Source organism: Bos indicus x Bos taurus, chromosome 7 (genome assembly GCF_003369695.1).
Source record: "Bos indicus x Bos taurus breed Angus x Brahman F1 hybrid chromosome 7, Bos_hybrid_MaternalHap_v2.0, whole genome shotgun sequence".
Classification (NCBI taxonomy): domain Eukaryota; kingdom Metazoa; phylum Chordata; class Mammalia; order Artiodactyla; family Bovidae; genus Bos; species Bos indicus x Bos taurus.
The window spans coordinates 77,525,387-77,540,726 of NC_040082.1; positions in this window are offsets into that span (position 1 = coordinate 77,525,387).

The following is a 15,340-nucleotide window of genomic DNA, read 5'->3' on the forward strand; positions in this document are numbered from 1 at the left end:
GGTCTTTGCTGAGCACGGGCATTCTCTTGTGGTAAGCAGAGTCTACTCTTTATTTCGATTCTTGGACTTCTCCTTGCGGTACCTTCTCTTGTGGAGCACAGGCTCTAAAGTTCCTAGGCTACAGTAGTTGTGGCTTGTGGACCTAGTTGTTCAGAGGCATGTAGGATCCTCTCAGACCAGAGACTGAACCCATGTCCCCTGCACTGGAAGATGGATTCTTAACCACTAGATCACCAGGGAAGCCTTAAGTGTTGGAGATATTAGTCACTATAGTGAAGTCGCTCAGTCATATCCGACTCTTTGTGACCCTATGGACTGTAACCTATCAGGCTCCTCCATCCATGGGATTTTCCAGGCAAGAGTGCTGGAGTGGATTGCCATTTCCTTCTCCAGGGGATCTTCCCAACCCAGGAATCGAACCCGGGTCTCCCGCATTGCAGGCAAACGCTTTACCATCTGAGCCACCAGGGAAGCCCAAATTATATGCAAAACTTAGGAAATAAAATTTTCAACTCGTCTCCAAGAGCAAAATAACATAGTTGAGTCATATCCTGTGAACATTTAATTTTTTTTATGAATTCTACTATACTCATGTCTATTCCTTTCTGTAAACATATACCCAAGATTGGTAATGATGTGGAAAAACCTCTATATGTTTCCTGTTGTGAACATCTCATCACACTAATTGTGACTGTGCTCCAGAAGATAATGTGCATTTATAGATGACATAAGAGATTTTGACTTTGGAGATTTTTACACTTCATTGTTCTGATATTCTAATGTGTTGGTTAGTACAATTAATCAGTACCTCATTTGTGGTCAGTTTTCATTCCAATCCCAAAGAAAGGCAATGCCAAAGAATGCTCAAACTACTGCACAGCTGAACTCATCTCATATGCTAGTAAAGTAATCTTCAAAATTCTCCAAGCCAGGCTTCAGCAATACGTGAACCATGAACTTCCTGATGTTCAAGCTGGTTTTAGAAAAGGCAGAGGAACCAGAGATCAAATTGCCAACATCCGCTGGATCATGGAAAAAGCAAGAGAGTTCCAGAAAAACATATATTTCTGCTTTATTGACTATGCCAAAGCCTTTGACTGTGTGGATCACAATGAATTGTGGAAAATTCTAAAAGACATGGGAATACCAGACCACCTGACCTGACTCTTGAGAAATCTGTATGCAGGTCAGGAAGCAACAGTTAGAACTGGACATGGAACAACAGACTGGTTCCAAATAGGAAAAGGAGTACGTCAAGGCTGTATATTGTCACCCTGCTTATTTAATTTCTATGCAGAGTACATCATGAGAAATGCTGGACTGGAAGAAACACAAGCTGGAGTAAAGATTGCTGGGAGAAATATCAATAACCTGAGATATGAAGATGACACCACCCTTATGGCAGAAAGTGAAGAGGAACTAAAAAGCCTCTTGATGAAGGTGAAAGTGGAGAGTGAAAAAGTTGGCTTAAAGCTCAACATTCAGAAAACAAAGATCATGGCATCCGGTCCCATCACTTCATGGGAAATAGATGGGGAAACAGTGGAAACAGTGTCAGACTTTATTTTTCTGGGCTCCAAAATCACTGCAGATGGTGACTGCAGCCAGGAAATTAAAAGACGCTTACTCCTTGGAAGGAAAGTTATGACCAACCTAGATAGCATATTCAAAAGCACAGACATTACTTTGCCAACAAAGGTCCATCTAGTCAAGGCTATGGTTTTTCCTGTGGTCATGTATGGATGTGAGAGTTGGACTGTGAAGAAGGCTGAGTGCCGAAGAATTGATGCTTTTGAACTGTGGTGTTGGAGAAGACTCTTGAGAGTCCATTGGACTGCAAGGAGATCCAACCAGTCCATTCTGAAGGAGATCAGCCCTGGGATTTCTTTGGAAGGAATGATGCTAAAGCGGAAACTTCAGTACTTTGACCACCTCGTGTGAAGAATTGACTCATTGGAAAAGACTCTGATGTTGGGAGGGATTGGGGGCAGGAGGAGAAGGGGGTGACAGAGGATGAGATGGCTGGATGGCATCACCAACTCGATGGACGTTGAGTCTGAATGAACTCCGGGAGTTGGTAATGGACAGGGAGGCCTGGCGTGCTGCAATTCATGGGGTCGCAAAGAGTTGGACACGACAGAGCGACTGAACTGAACTAGGGTGTTTTATCAGTTGTTTTTTGGAAAAAGGAAACATTGAAATTTAAGGCCTCAAATCTTTTTTCTTAATACGCACCAGAGTTTGGGGGACTCATTAATTTATGCTGATTCTAAGAAAGCATTTTCTCTTTTTTTGGTTTAAGCATAGCTAGAGAGATGTTTTTTCATTGGTTCTGAGTTGTGTCCGACTCTTGGTGACTCCATGGACTGCCTGCTCCTCTGTCCATGCCAAGCTCCTCTTGTCCTGCCAAGCTCCTCTGTCCATGAAATTCTCCAAGCAAGAATATTGGAGTAGTTACCATTTCCCTTCTCCAGGGGCTCTTCCCAACCCAGGGATCAAACCTGGGTCTCCTGCATTGCAGGCAGATTCTTTACTGTCTGAACCACCAGGGAAGCCCTAAAGAGATGTTTGTTCATTGGTTGTGGTGACAAGATTCAGACATTTCAAAGGCTTCAGTAGAGGAAATCAATACACCATAAAATTAAAAAGTAAATATTTAAGGAAGTAGATTTATGGGTTTCCATAGAAAATGTAGGTCCCCACAGATGTGTACACTTCCCTAACAAGTCAGAGACATTTTAGGTCCTGTGCCAGTTACGAATGCATGCAATAACAGCTATTAATAAATGTATTTGAGATAATTTGACATTTAGAGGTGAAAAATGGAGAAGGCAATGGTACTCCAATCCAGTACTCTTGCCTGGAGAATCCCATGGATGGAGGAGCCTGATGGGCTGCAGTCCATGGGGTCGTGAAGAGTTGGACACGACTGAGCAACTTCACTTTTATGCATTGGAGAAGGAAATGGCAACCCACTCCAGTGTTCTGGCCTGGAGAGTCCCAGGGATGGGGGAGCCTAGTGGGCTGCCATCTATGGGGTCGCACAGAGTCGGACACGACTGAAGCGACTTAGCAGCAGCAGCAGCATCTGTACAGCAAAGTGACTCAGTTTTACACATAGGCACTTTTCAAAATGATTTTCCATTATGGTTTATCCCAGGAGATTGGACATAGTTACCTGTGCTATACAGTAGGACCTTGTTTATCCTTTCTAAATGTAACAGTTTGTATCTACCAACCTCAAATTTCCAGTCTGTCACTTTCCCTCCCCTTCCCCACCTTGGCAACCACAAGTCTAATTTCTACGTCTGTAAGTCTGTTTCTGTTTGGTAGATAGGTTCATTTGTGCTATATTTTAAATTCCACATGCAAGTGATATCATATGGGATTTGTCTTTCTGACTTGCTTAAGTTAGTTTGAATCTAGTTGCCTTCATGTTGCTGCAAATTGCATTATTTTATTCATTATTTATGGCTGAGTAGTATTCCGTTGTGTGTGTGTGTGTGTGTACACCACATCTTTATCCATTCATCTGTTGATGGATATTTAGGTTGTTTCCATATTTTGGCTATTGGGGATAATGCTGTTATGAACAAAGGGGTGCATGCATCTTTCTGAATTATAGTTTTTTCCATGTATATGCCAGGACTGGGATTGCTGGATCATATGGTAATTCTAATTTTAGTTTTCTGAGCAACTTCCATATTGTTTTCCACAGTGGCTGCACCAATTTATATTCCTACCAATGACATAGGAGGTTTCCCTTTGCTCTGCACTCTTTGTGGTATTTGTTATGTGTAGACTTTTTGATGACTGTCATTCTGACTGGTGTGAGGTGGTACCTCTGTGATTTTGATATACATTAGAGTAACATTCTTAACACTTTAATTTTGAATACTTAGAAATTGAGGGAAAGGAACTTAGGTATAAAATGAGGAAGTATACAGTTTTCACTTTATTTTAAAATATATTTATAATTCATTATTACCATAAAAATGATCTGTATAAAATTTCCCACTTACTACCATTTGCCCACCCCATCCAGTCTCCAAAGGACCACTAAAACCTTTGGCATAGATACCTATACCAATAGAGCAATACTTTATTGATGTGCATATTGGTATGAGTATATATGTGATTTCTATGAATGGCATCATAATTTATATAATGTTTTACAGCCTGAACTTGTACTATTCAAGAATAAATCTTAAAGATCTTTCCACATTGCTGTTTGTATCTCCTGGTAATTCCCTATGCATTTTTAATTATTCACTTCTTTGTGTTTACATGTTTAGTTTACTTGTTTTTTGCTCTTATAATCAGTTCTTCATGCAGCACCAGTTGGAGGTGATTTTCTGTGCACATGTACACACTCTAAGGTGGAAATTGAAATTCATTTTTTTCTTTGAACATGCACGGCCAATATTATAGCATTTCAAATTTTATTATTATTTGGTAGTAGTAATAGTGGTATGTGAGGTCTCTTTCATATCAGGAAATTCTACTCAATTAAAAGGAAATGAAACTAGAAGAACATAAGAACTAGATTTGAAAGGTAATAGGAGATTTCACTGGAAAAGTGCCATTTGGTGGAGTAATTATTACTTTCCAAAAGTAGATGCAGGCATTAGTTTAGGAAACATGAAGACAGGAAATAAGGACATTTCAAAAAGCAAAACATGCTCCTTAATTATGCTTGCAAAACATTGAAAACTACTGTGTTTTTTTAAATGTGTGGTTTCAGTCAATGTTGAGTTAATCTTTCATCTTCCTTTTAAAGATGCCATTAAAATTTTCTGAAATGATATTATGTTTTTGAGATAAAATAGTTGTTCAGTTATAGTATAAAATGGAAGATGTATTTTTCTGCATGATAATTTATGAAAACTGTTTTAGTCATGAAATTGACTCCTTTAGAAATCATCATTTACAGAAGGAAAGTGCATGTAGTAATTAAGGAAGACCAAACAGTTGACCTAAAACAAGCTGACTATCAGTTATTCCTCCAGCAAAGACGGGTTGATTTGGATTCAGAGGAGAATTTCGAGGTCTGCAAACTTCATGAGCTGTGTGCAGGTCCCTCCATGGCAAGGGGAGAAGAGTGCTTTCTTAGAGAGGAAGGGCAAGTTGGGAGGGCTGTAGTAAACACGGTGCATGTCTTTTTATTGGTTAAGTTCTTGCCAGAAAAGAAGAAAATATTTTCTTCTTCCTCTTGTGAGAGCTGCCCCTTCTGGTATCCTGTGCATGCATGCCCAGTCATGTCTAACTCTTTGAGACCCTATGGACTGTAGCCCATAAAGAGTTTCTGTCCATGGGATTCTCCAGGCAAGAATACTGGGTTGGGTTGCCATTTCCTTCTCCAGAGAATCTTCCCGACCCAGGGATTGAACACACATCTCCTGCATTGGCAGGCAGATTCTTTACCACTGAGCCACTTGGGAAGCCTTCTGGTCTCCCAAGTGTATCTAATTGAGGCATGTGTATTTAATTGAGGGGTTTTTTTTGTTGTGTGTGTTTGTTTTGTACAAAACTGACATATCCACTTAGGTAGCCTAACACTTCTTTTAGATGACAATATATAATGTATTTGAACTTCAAATGTCAGAAGATTCTATTTGTACATTTACGTTATTAATGTTCTGTATTAGTGTCCTCCCAAGTAATAACACCATAGGTAGGTATTAAAATTATCATGAACAATTAATAGATGGTTGAGAATAAAACCATCTAATTTTCTCAGTTAAAAATGCACCCTAACCACCTTTTCCCCACCAAAAAGAAAGGAAAAACAAAGTTTCTTTTCTAAATTCCTAAACTCCTCCATCAAAGAAGAAAACCATTAGAAAGTAGACAGAGACATAGTGAAATAAAAGTGGTCTTTGCCAATAGATTTTCCTTTGCATATCTTTTTTTCTTCAGCATGTGCAATATAACCTGGACACTCAAATGCTTTCTTGAGTAAAACAATGCAATTTTACTGAGAAAATCAAAACAACTGGAACAAGCAAGAAGCAAAAGAAGGCAGCAAGACAAGGGTTTCTTTCAAACAAAATTTGAAAAACAGCCTCTTTTTTTTTTTTTTGGTGAGAACGCTCTTTGAGATTTAAATCTTTCACAGTAGAAAAGATCTGCCAACATTACCTGCTAGAGATATTGGGCTTCCATTGTGGCTCAGCTGGTAAAGAATCCTCCTGCAGTGTGGAAGACCTGGGTTTGATCCCTGGGTTGGGAGGATCTCCTGGAGAAGGGAAAGGCTACCCACTCCAGTATTCTGGCCTGGAGAATTCCATGGACAGTACAGTCTATGGGGGCATAGAGAGTCAGACATGACTGAGCAACTTTCACTTTTCACTTTCACTAGAGATTCTGGCTGAGATAATCTAGATATTAAATTACTGAAAGACACCCTAAGGTATTCCCTTTCAGTCTCTTCTGGAAGCAGTTATCCCAACTTTTGAGAAATTACTTCTTGAGTCTTCTTATAATCCAAAACTTTCAGGCCATCTGTACTTTCTCTGGCAGAGCCATGATCCTTGAATTTACGATAGATCCAGTTTAATATCTTGCTGTTATCTCCTTCACTTGTTCAACTAATATTGAGTGGATATTATGTCCCGCATTTTCATTGCTTCAGTGTAAAATTTAACTTGGAACTTTCTGTAAGTCCAGGCAAAACTGAAAAGGAGAGCCACATACTTTGTAGAAAGAGGAAGACAAACTGTCAAGAAATTAAATAAAAGCTGAGAGCTTTTCATGGAAGTACTGTGCCTTTCAGTAAGAGGAGTTTTGTGAGTTAATAGGCTAATGCAGTCTGTTTATTATTTTTCCAAGTCCAAACATTGGAGTAACTGGAGGACTCAGTGTGTAAGCCCGTCTTCTGTATAAGCCAAACTTAAGTTGCTTGGGAGTTCCCAGATCCTCTGGATTTGTTTTGTCACCCTGAATAACCTCACTCTTATCTCCTTCACATTGTGGGAAAACCCAGCTTCTTTCCAGAGTGTCTGTGAAGTGTGTGTTTCTCCTCACTCCCCGCTGCTCCCCTTGCCCATGGTCACTGATCTGTCTGCATCTTGTCCCCTGGACCTGATGTTCTTTACAGCTTTTCTCCTCAGACTCAACACTGCACCTATTCTGTTCCTGCCAAAGCACAAGCAGCACAAGACTTTCCAAGTCTACAATGTTTTACGAAAACTAAGGAGAGATGGTGGAGGATTTTAGTCTAGCTCAAGTGCCAGCACTCATTTTACTTTATAATTTATATGATAGTAACCTAAAATTTCACATTTGATAATGTACAAGGGGAGATTTCTCTTTGATTAGATCCCACTTTTCTTTTTCCTTCCTTATCCAAATTACAGCTATCTTCTCAGCCAATTCTGTTTAGACCTTTATTCTCCCCTTCTAGCTGCCTTCAACCCCCTTATTGTCACTTTATGATATACAGCAGTTGACCATTAAGACCCTTTTTGAGGTATTTTCTTCAATAAAGACCATCTCTACCAAGCTTCCTACTAAAATTTAGAAGTTAAGAGAGTACTCATTAACACAAAGATTTTTAGGAACCTGGTTGGATTGCAGCAGAAATATTTTTTATGTGTTCAAAATAACTCCTCAGAAGTTGTGGAACTGGGAGTAATGATTTTGTTGCTACTGTTCTGTTTCATTTGTGTGTTTTCTTCCAATTACATTAGCACACAGATAAACAGATTTTTATAAATGAATGTGTGACCTCTTATGGTAAGATGATTAACCTGTACATTAACCTTGCTTTTGTTTTTAATTCCTGTGTTTTATTTGAGAAAACAATGTATTTGAATATCTGTTGTTCTGTTCATATTAATGGCTAAAATTCCAACATTTACTAGGAGTGACAAAGACACAGCAACTGAAGGTTTACACAATTAGATGAGTAGAAGAAATTTGAGAGAATATAGTATGTTTGATTACTTGAGAAGTATATTAATTTTAGAAGAAACAAATCTGTTAGAATTTCAAGAAGACAGACTACCAGAATTAAAAATGGATTCAAAAAATATTTAATCACTGTCTACTAGGCCAGGTACTATTCTTAGAACTGGGATATAATAAATAATACATAGGAACAGGCAGTGTTTGTATTCTGATGGAAATAGGCAGATCAGTTCAGTCACTTCAGTTCAGTCCCTCAGTCATGTCCAACTCTTTGCGACCCCATGAATCGCAGCACGCCAGGCCTCCCTGTTCATCACCAACCCCCGGAGTTCACTCAGACTCATGTCCATCGAGTCAGTGATGCCATCCAGCCATCTCATCCTCTGGCGTCCCCTTCTCCTCCTGCCCCCAATCCCTCCCAGCATCAGAGTCTTTTCCAATGAGTCAACTCTTCGCATGAGGTGGCCAAAGTACTGGAGATTCAACTTCAGTATCATTCCCTCCAAAGAAATCCCAGGGCTGATCTCCTTCAGAATGGACTGGTTGGATCTCCTTGCAGTCCAAGGGACTCTCAAGAGTCTTCTCCAATACCATAGTTCAAAAGCATCAATTCTTCGGCGCTCTGCCTTCTTCACAGTCCAACTCTCACATCCATACATGACCACAGGAAAAACCATAGCCTTGACTAGACAGACCTTTGTTGGCAAAGTAATGTCTCTGCTTTTGAATATGCTATCTACGTTGTCATAACTTTCCTTCAAAGGAGTAAGCGTCTTTTAATTTCATGGCTGCAATCACCATGTGCAGTGATTTTGGAGCCCCCAAAAATAAAGTCAGCCACTGTTTCCACTGTTTCCCCATCTATTTCCCATGAAGTGATGGGGCCGGATGCCATGATCTTTGTTTTATGAATATTGAGCTTTAAGGCAACTTTTTCACTCTCTACTTTCACTTTCATCAAGAGGCTTTTTAGTTCCTCTTCACTTTCTGCCATAAGGGTGGTGTCATCTTCACATCTGAGGTTATTGATATTTCTCCTGGCAATCTTGACTCCAGCTTGTGCTTCTTCCAGCCCAGCATTTCTCATGATGTACTCTGCATAGAAGTTAAATAAGCAGGGTGACAACATACAGCCTTGACATACTCCTTTTCCTATTTGGAACCAGTCTGTTGTTCCATGTCCAGTTCTAACTGTTGCTTCCTGACCTTCATACAGATTTCTCAAGAGGCAGGTGAGGTGGTCTGGTATTCCCATCTCTTGAAGAATTTTCCACAGTTTATTGGGATCCACACAGTCAAAGGCTTTGACATAGTCAATAAAGCAGAAATAGATGTTTTTCTGGAACTCTCTTGCTTTTTCCATGATCCAGCCGATGTTGGCAATTTGATCTCTGGTTCTTCTGCATTTTCAAATTTAATATCAACTTTAATATCAAGATATCAAATTTAATATCAAGAATATGTCTTTTTTTCAGAGTTTGAGGGGTGGCAAGTTACAGATGTACAATATAGAGATTCACAATTTTTAAACGTTATATTCTCATAGTTACTATAAAATATTGGCTATATTGGATATATATTGTACAGTATATGCTTGTGGCATATTTTATACATAAGTCTGTACCTTTTACTCCCCTACCCCTATGTTGCCCCTCTGCTCTTTTCTCTCCCCAGTAGTAACCACTAGTTTGTTCTTTGTATCTGTGAGGCATTAGTTGTATATTTTAGATTTCACATGTAAGTGATATCATACAGTATTTGTCTTTCTCTGTTCAACCTATTTCACTTAGCACAGTGCCCTCCATGTTTATCCAGGTTGTTGCAAATGGCAAAATATTATGTTAATAAAATGTCTGGAGAAAAATACAGTGGCATATGGGGAATAGGAAATGGCGAAGGTTGGAAAGACAGGGTTGTAAAGATGCTATTTTATTGAGCACTTGATAAGGTGACATTTGAACATAGAGCCAAAGGAATTTGTGGAGCCAGATTGTGTGATCTGTGAGAAGACGATTTCAGGAAAGGAAAGTATATGAGTGAGAACCCTGTGTCAAGTGTGGAAAAGTTGTTTGGCTTAGAATGAGTGAGGGAAGAGTAACGGGAGATGGGGCACATTGTTGTAAGGGTTCTGTCAGGTTTTGTGGAATCTTGTAGTGATTTTAGCACTTTGGACTTGATTCTGAGTAAGTTCAGTTCACTTCAATTGCTCAGTCGTGTCCGATTCTTTGTGACCCCATGAACTGCAGCATGCCAGTCCTCCCTGTCCATTGCTAACTCCCGGAGTTCACCCAAACCCATGGCCATTGAGTCGGTGATGCCATCCAGCCATCTCATCCTCTGTTTTCCCCTTCTCCTCATGCCCTCAGTCTTTCCCAGCATCAGGGTCTTTTCAAATGAGTCAGCTCTTCACATCAGGTGGCCAAAGTATTGGAGTTTCAGCTTCAACATCAGTCCTTCCAATGAACACCCAGAACTGATCTCCTTTAAGATGGACTGGTTGGATCTCCTTGCAGTCCAAGAGACTCTCAAGAGTCTTCTCCAACACCACAGTTCAAAAGCATCAGTTCTTCAGTGCTCAGCTTTCTTCACAGTTCAACTCTCACATCCATACATGACCACTGGAAAAACCATAGCCTTGACTAGACAGACCTTTGTTGGCAAAGTAATGTCTCTGCTTTTGAATATGCTGTCTAGGTTGGTCATAACTTTCCTTCCAAGGAGTAATCGTCTTTTAATTTCCTGGCTGCAGTCACCATCTGCAGTGATTTTGGAGCCCAGGAAAATAAAGTCTGACACTGTTTCCACTGTTTCCCCATCTATTTCCCATGAAGTGATGTGACCGGATGCCATGATCTTCGTTTTCTGAATGTTGAACTTTAAGCCAACTTTTTCACTCTCCACTTTCACCTTCATCAAGAGGCTTTTGAGTTCCTCTTCACTTTCTGCCATAAGGGTGGTGTCATCTTCATGTCTGTTGTTACTGATATTTCTCCCGGCAATCTTGATTCCAGCTTGTGCTTCTTCCAGCCCAGCGTTTCTCATGATGTCCTCTGCATGTAAGTTAAATAAGCAGGGTGACAATATACAGCCTTGACATACTCCTTTTCCTATTTGGAACCAGTCTGTTGTTCCCTGTCCAGTTCTAACTTTTGCTTCCTGACCTGCATATAGGTTTCTCACGAGACAGGTCAGGTGGTCTGGTATTCCCATCTCTTTCAGAATTTTCCCCAGTTTATTGTGATCCACACATTCAAAGGCTTTGACATAGTCAAAAAGCAGAAATAGATGTTTTTCTGGAAACTTCGGAATGGGCTTGGGAGCATTATTGTTGTCAAAAATATTCCTTAATTGTGTTTCTGGAGTGGTAAGTATTTCTGTTCTGCCTAATAGCTGTAATTAGCAGGTAAAAAATGAATGTTTTTAAATTGTTCAATAGTTAAAATCTGCCAAGAGGAATTAACTGAATTCATTAAATACATCATTTTCATCCTCAAAAATGTAAAGTGGTAAATCCAGGTGTTCAGTTAAAGACTGAGAATTAAAGTAGAACAACATAATTGTCTTATTCTGTGCACTGTTGTAGAAATTCTCTAAGTGAGCATCTTTTTCTTTTTCAGTTAAATTTTTTGTGTTTTTTTTTCATTTATTTTAGGTCAACATTTAATTTATGAAAATGAGACTCTATTAAGACAGACCACACATATACAAATGAAAAATTACTATTCATCATTACTGTCATTTATTAGCTTATAGATAAATACAAGGTTTACAGAGCCAGATTCTCTGGCATGAAATCCTAAATATAAACACTTACTAGTGTTGTGATCTTAGCTAAGATTATTTAACCTTGTCTTTCAGTTTTGTCATTTGTAAAATAAGGATGAAAATCACATGTACTTCATAATGTTTGAATTAATTGAGTTAAAACATATATATATATATATATATATATATATATATATATACACTTACAAAACATTTACATTGCTTGGCATCTAATAAATGCTTAATATATATTAGCTAAAAATATGAAAAGTGAAAGTGTTAGTTGCTCAGTCATGTCTGACTCTTTGTGACCCCATGGACTATAGCCTGCCAGGCTCCTCTGTCCATGAAATTTTCCAGGCAAGAATACTGGAGCTGGTTGCCATTTCCTACTCCAGGAGATCTTTTCCAGAAATTGAAACTGTGTCTCCTACATCTTCTGCATTGGCAGGTGGGTTCTTGGCTGCTGAGCCACCTGGGAAATCCTGGGCATAACTACATCTATGACTAAATCTAACTGTTCAAGTTTACACACACACACACACAAACACAGAATGAAATTGGATATGATTGGAAAGAAAATAAAACTACACACCTTCATTCCACTATAAATTCATGAACAAGAAGAGCAAATAAGCCTTTAATGTTTTCTAAAACTCTTTCACTCTTACACTCATATATTCTCCTTTCTCTTCATATCATTAGTACGTGTCCTCTCAACTCATTCTCAGAGGTTGACTTTGATTACTACTCCACTGTGCCGATTGAAGCTGTCAGGAGAAAACTTCCACAGACTTCCACTCCTAGTCTTACCATCTACAGGTATCCACACCTACATAGTGTGCCTTTCCATCTGTTATCACAGATGATCCACGAGTACTTATTTATGGCCAAAGGAAATTCTTCTACTTGTGAGCTAGACTACATCTTGCCTTATCTGCTTAAGGATATCACTCCAGGAGCTGTCTCCAACTCTGCCTTATATCATTATTTTGTTTTTCTTATTTGTTTAATAACTCCCACAAGCACAAAATTTTCTATTACTCCTTATATTAAAAAAAAAAAAAAAGGCACAGCCATAGAGATAGTAAAAGGATTTGTGGTTGTTAAGGATTTGAAGTAGAGATGACTACATGGAACACAGGAAATTTTTCGAGCAGTAAAAAATGCTCTGTATTTTAATGTACTTTAATGATGGATGCATGTAATTATACATTTGTCCAAACCCATAGAATCTACATGAGTGAACTCTGATGAACTTTGGGTGATTGTGATGTGTCATTATAGGTTCATCAATCATAGAAAATGCACAAATCTTAGTGTTTATTAATAATTTGGTGAGTTTGATGAATGTACAACCTTGTCAAGATACATGACATTTCCATCATTTCAGAAATGTTCAAGTCCCTGAGACTCAATATCCACTCACTTCTCTGACTTTTTTTCACTATAGATTTGTTTTGAGTCTTCTTAGTTTATATATAAATAGAATCAAGAATATACTCTTCTGTATTCAACATCTTTTCCTCAACATGTCTTTGAGATTACTTATATAATCATGTTGTTTTATGTGTAAGTAATTTGTTCATTTTTGTTGCTGGACAGTATTCCATAATATAATCACACCACAGTCAATTGGTTCATGTATTTTTCTGTTGATGGTCATTTGGGTTGTTTTTATTAGGTTTTAGCTATGGACATTTCTATGCATATTTTGTACAAGTTTTTTGTTTTTTTGTAAACATACATCTTCATTTCTTTTGGATAAATATATAGGATTAGAATTTCTGGGTCATAAAGTAGGTATATGTTTAACTTTTAAAGAAACTGCAGTTTTTCAAAGATTTTTAAAATTATTTTACTTTCACCACAAATGTGTGAGAGTTTGTGTACTTCTCATTCTTGACAATTCTTGAGTTGTTGGTCTTTTAAAATTTTTAAAATAAAGTTAGCCTTAGTCCCTTGGACTGCAAGGAGATCCAACCAGTCTATCCTAAAGGAGCTCAGTCCTGGGTGTTCATTGGAAGGACTGATGTTGAAGCTGAAACTCCAATACTTTGGCCACCTGATGTGAAGAGATGACTCATTTGAAAAGTTCCTGATGCTGGGAAAGACTGAGGGCAGGAGGAGAAGGGGATGACAGAGGATGAGATGGTTGGATGGCATCACTGACTCAATGGACATGAGTTTGGGTGAACTCTGGGAGTTGGTGATGGACAGGGAGACCTGGTGTGCTGTGGTTCAAGGGTTCGCAAATAATTGGACATGACTGAGCAACTGAACTGAATTACCATTTTAGTGGGTGTGTAGTATATTTAATTTAAATTTCTATGATTAAAAGAATTGAACATTTTTTCATAGGATTATTTAGCATTCATATACCTTCCCTTGTAAGGTATCTATAGTAGTTTTCCTGCTTTTTGTTGGATTATTTGCTTTAAACATCACATTGTAGAATTATTTTATGCATTTTGGATATCACAATTTTATCAGATATATGTTTGCCATGTTTTTTCCTCATCTGCGGTTGTTACTTCAATTGGTATAGTATCCTATGATTAACAGCTTTTTAAGAAATTTGATGGTTAGTTTATTCTCTTCCTTTTCAAATTATTCTTTTCCTGTGTCCTATTAAAGATATATTTACCTATTCTTATGTCATAAATATATTTCCACATCATTTCATCTAGGGCATTATAATTTTAGCTTTTATGTTAAGAACTGTAGTACATCTCTTTTTTTGATGTGAATTGTTTTTAGTTTGTATTGAATTTGTTACAATATTGTTTTGTTTTTCTTTTTTTTAATTGTTTAGTTTTGGCTGTGCTGGGTCTTTGTTGCTGCTTAGGCTTTTCTCCAGTTGGGGCAAGCTGGGGCTACTCACCAGTTCCAGTGTGGGGGCTTCTCATTGCAGTGGCTTCTGTTGTCACAGACCACAGGCTCTCGAGTGCAGGCTGAGTAGTTATGGCACACTGGCTGAATTGCTGTGTGGCATGTGTGATTTTCTGGAAATAGGGATTGAACCTGTGTCTCCTGCATTCGCAGGAAGATTCTTTACCACTTAGCTGCCAGGGAAACCTTTGTTTCTATTTTTTATATTTTGAACTTTAAGCCTCAGGTCATGTGGATCTTAGCTCCCTGACCAGACGTCAAACCTCCCCACCAGCTGCATTTGAAGGCGAAGTCTTAATCACTAGACTGTCTGGAAAGTGCCTGTAGTACACCTTAAATATATGTTTCTGAATTTGATGTGAGTTAAGTCAAGATCTTTGTCGACTCTCCCCAAATACTGATATCTAGTTGCTTCAGCATCATTTGTTTTAAAGATTTTGCGTCCACACACTGCTAAATTACTTTTATTCAATTGGAATTTTAAATACAGGTCCATTTCTGGTCATTTTTCTGTTCCATCGATCTATTTGCCTCTCTTTAGGCCAATGCCTTTGTCTTGATTATTATAGTGCTACACTAAACTTTAAATCCATGTCATTAGTCCTCTAACTTTGCCCTTTATTTTCTTTTCCAAAATTGTTTAGGTCATTGTAAGCCCTTCATGTTTTCATTTAAATTTTAGAATTAGCAGCGTGTTATTCAGCCTCCATATGTTGGGATTTTTAATAGTTTTCCTCCTGTAATTGAGATCTAATATTACTGCATTGTGGTC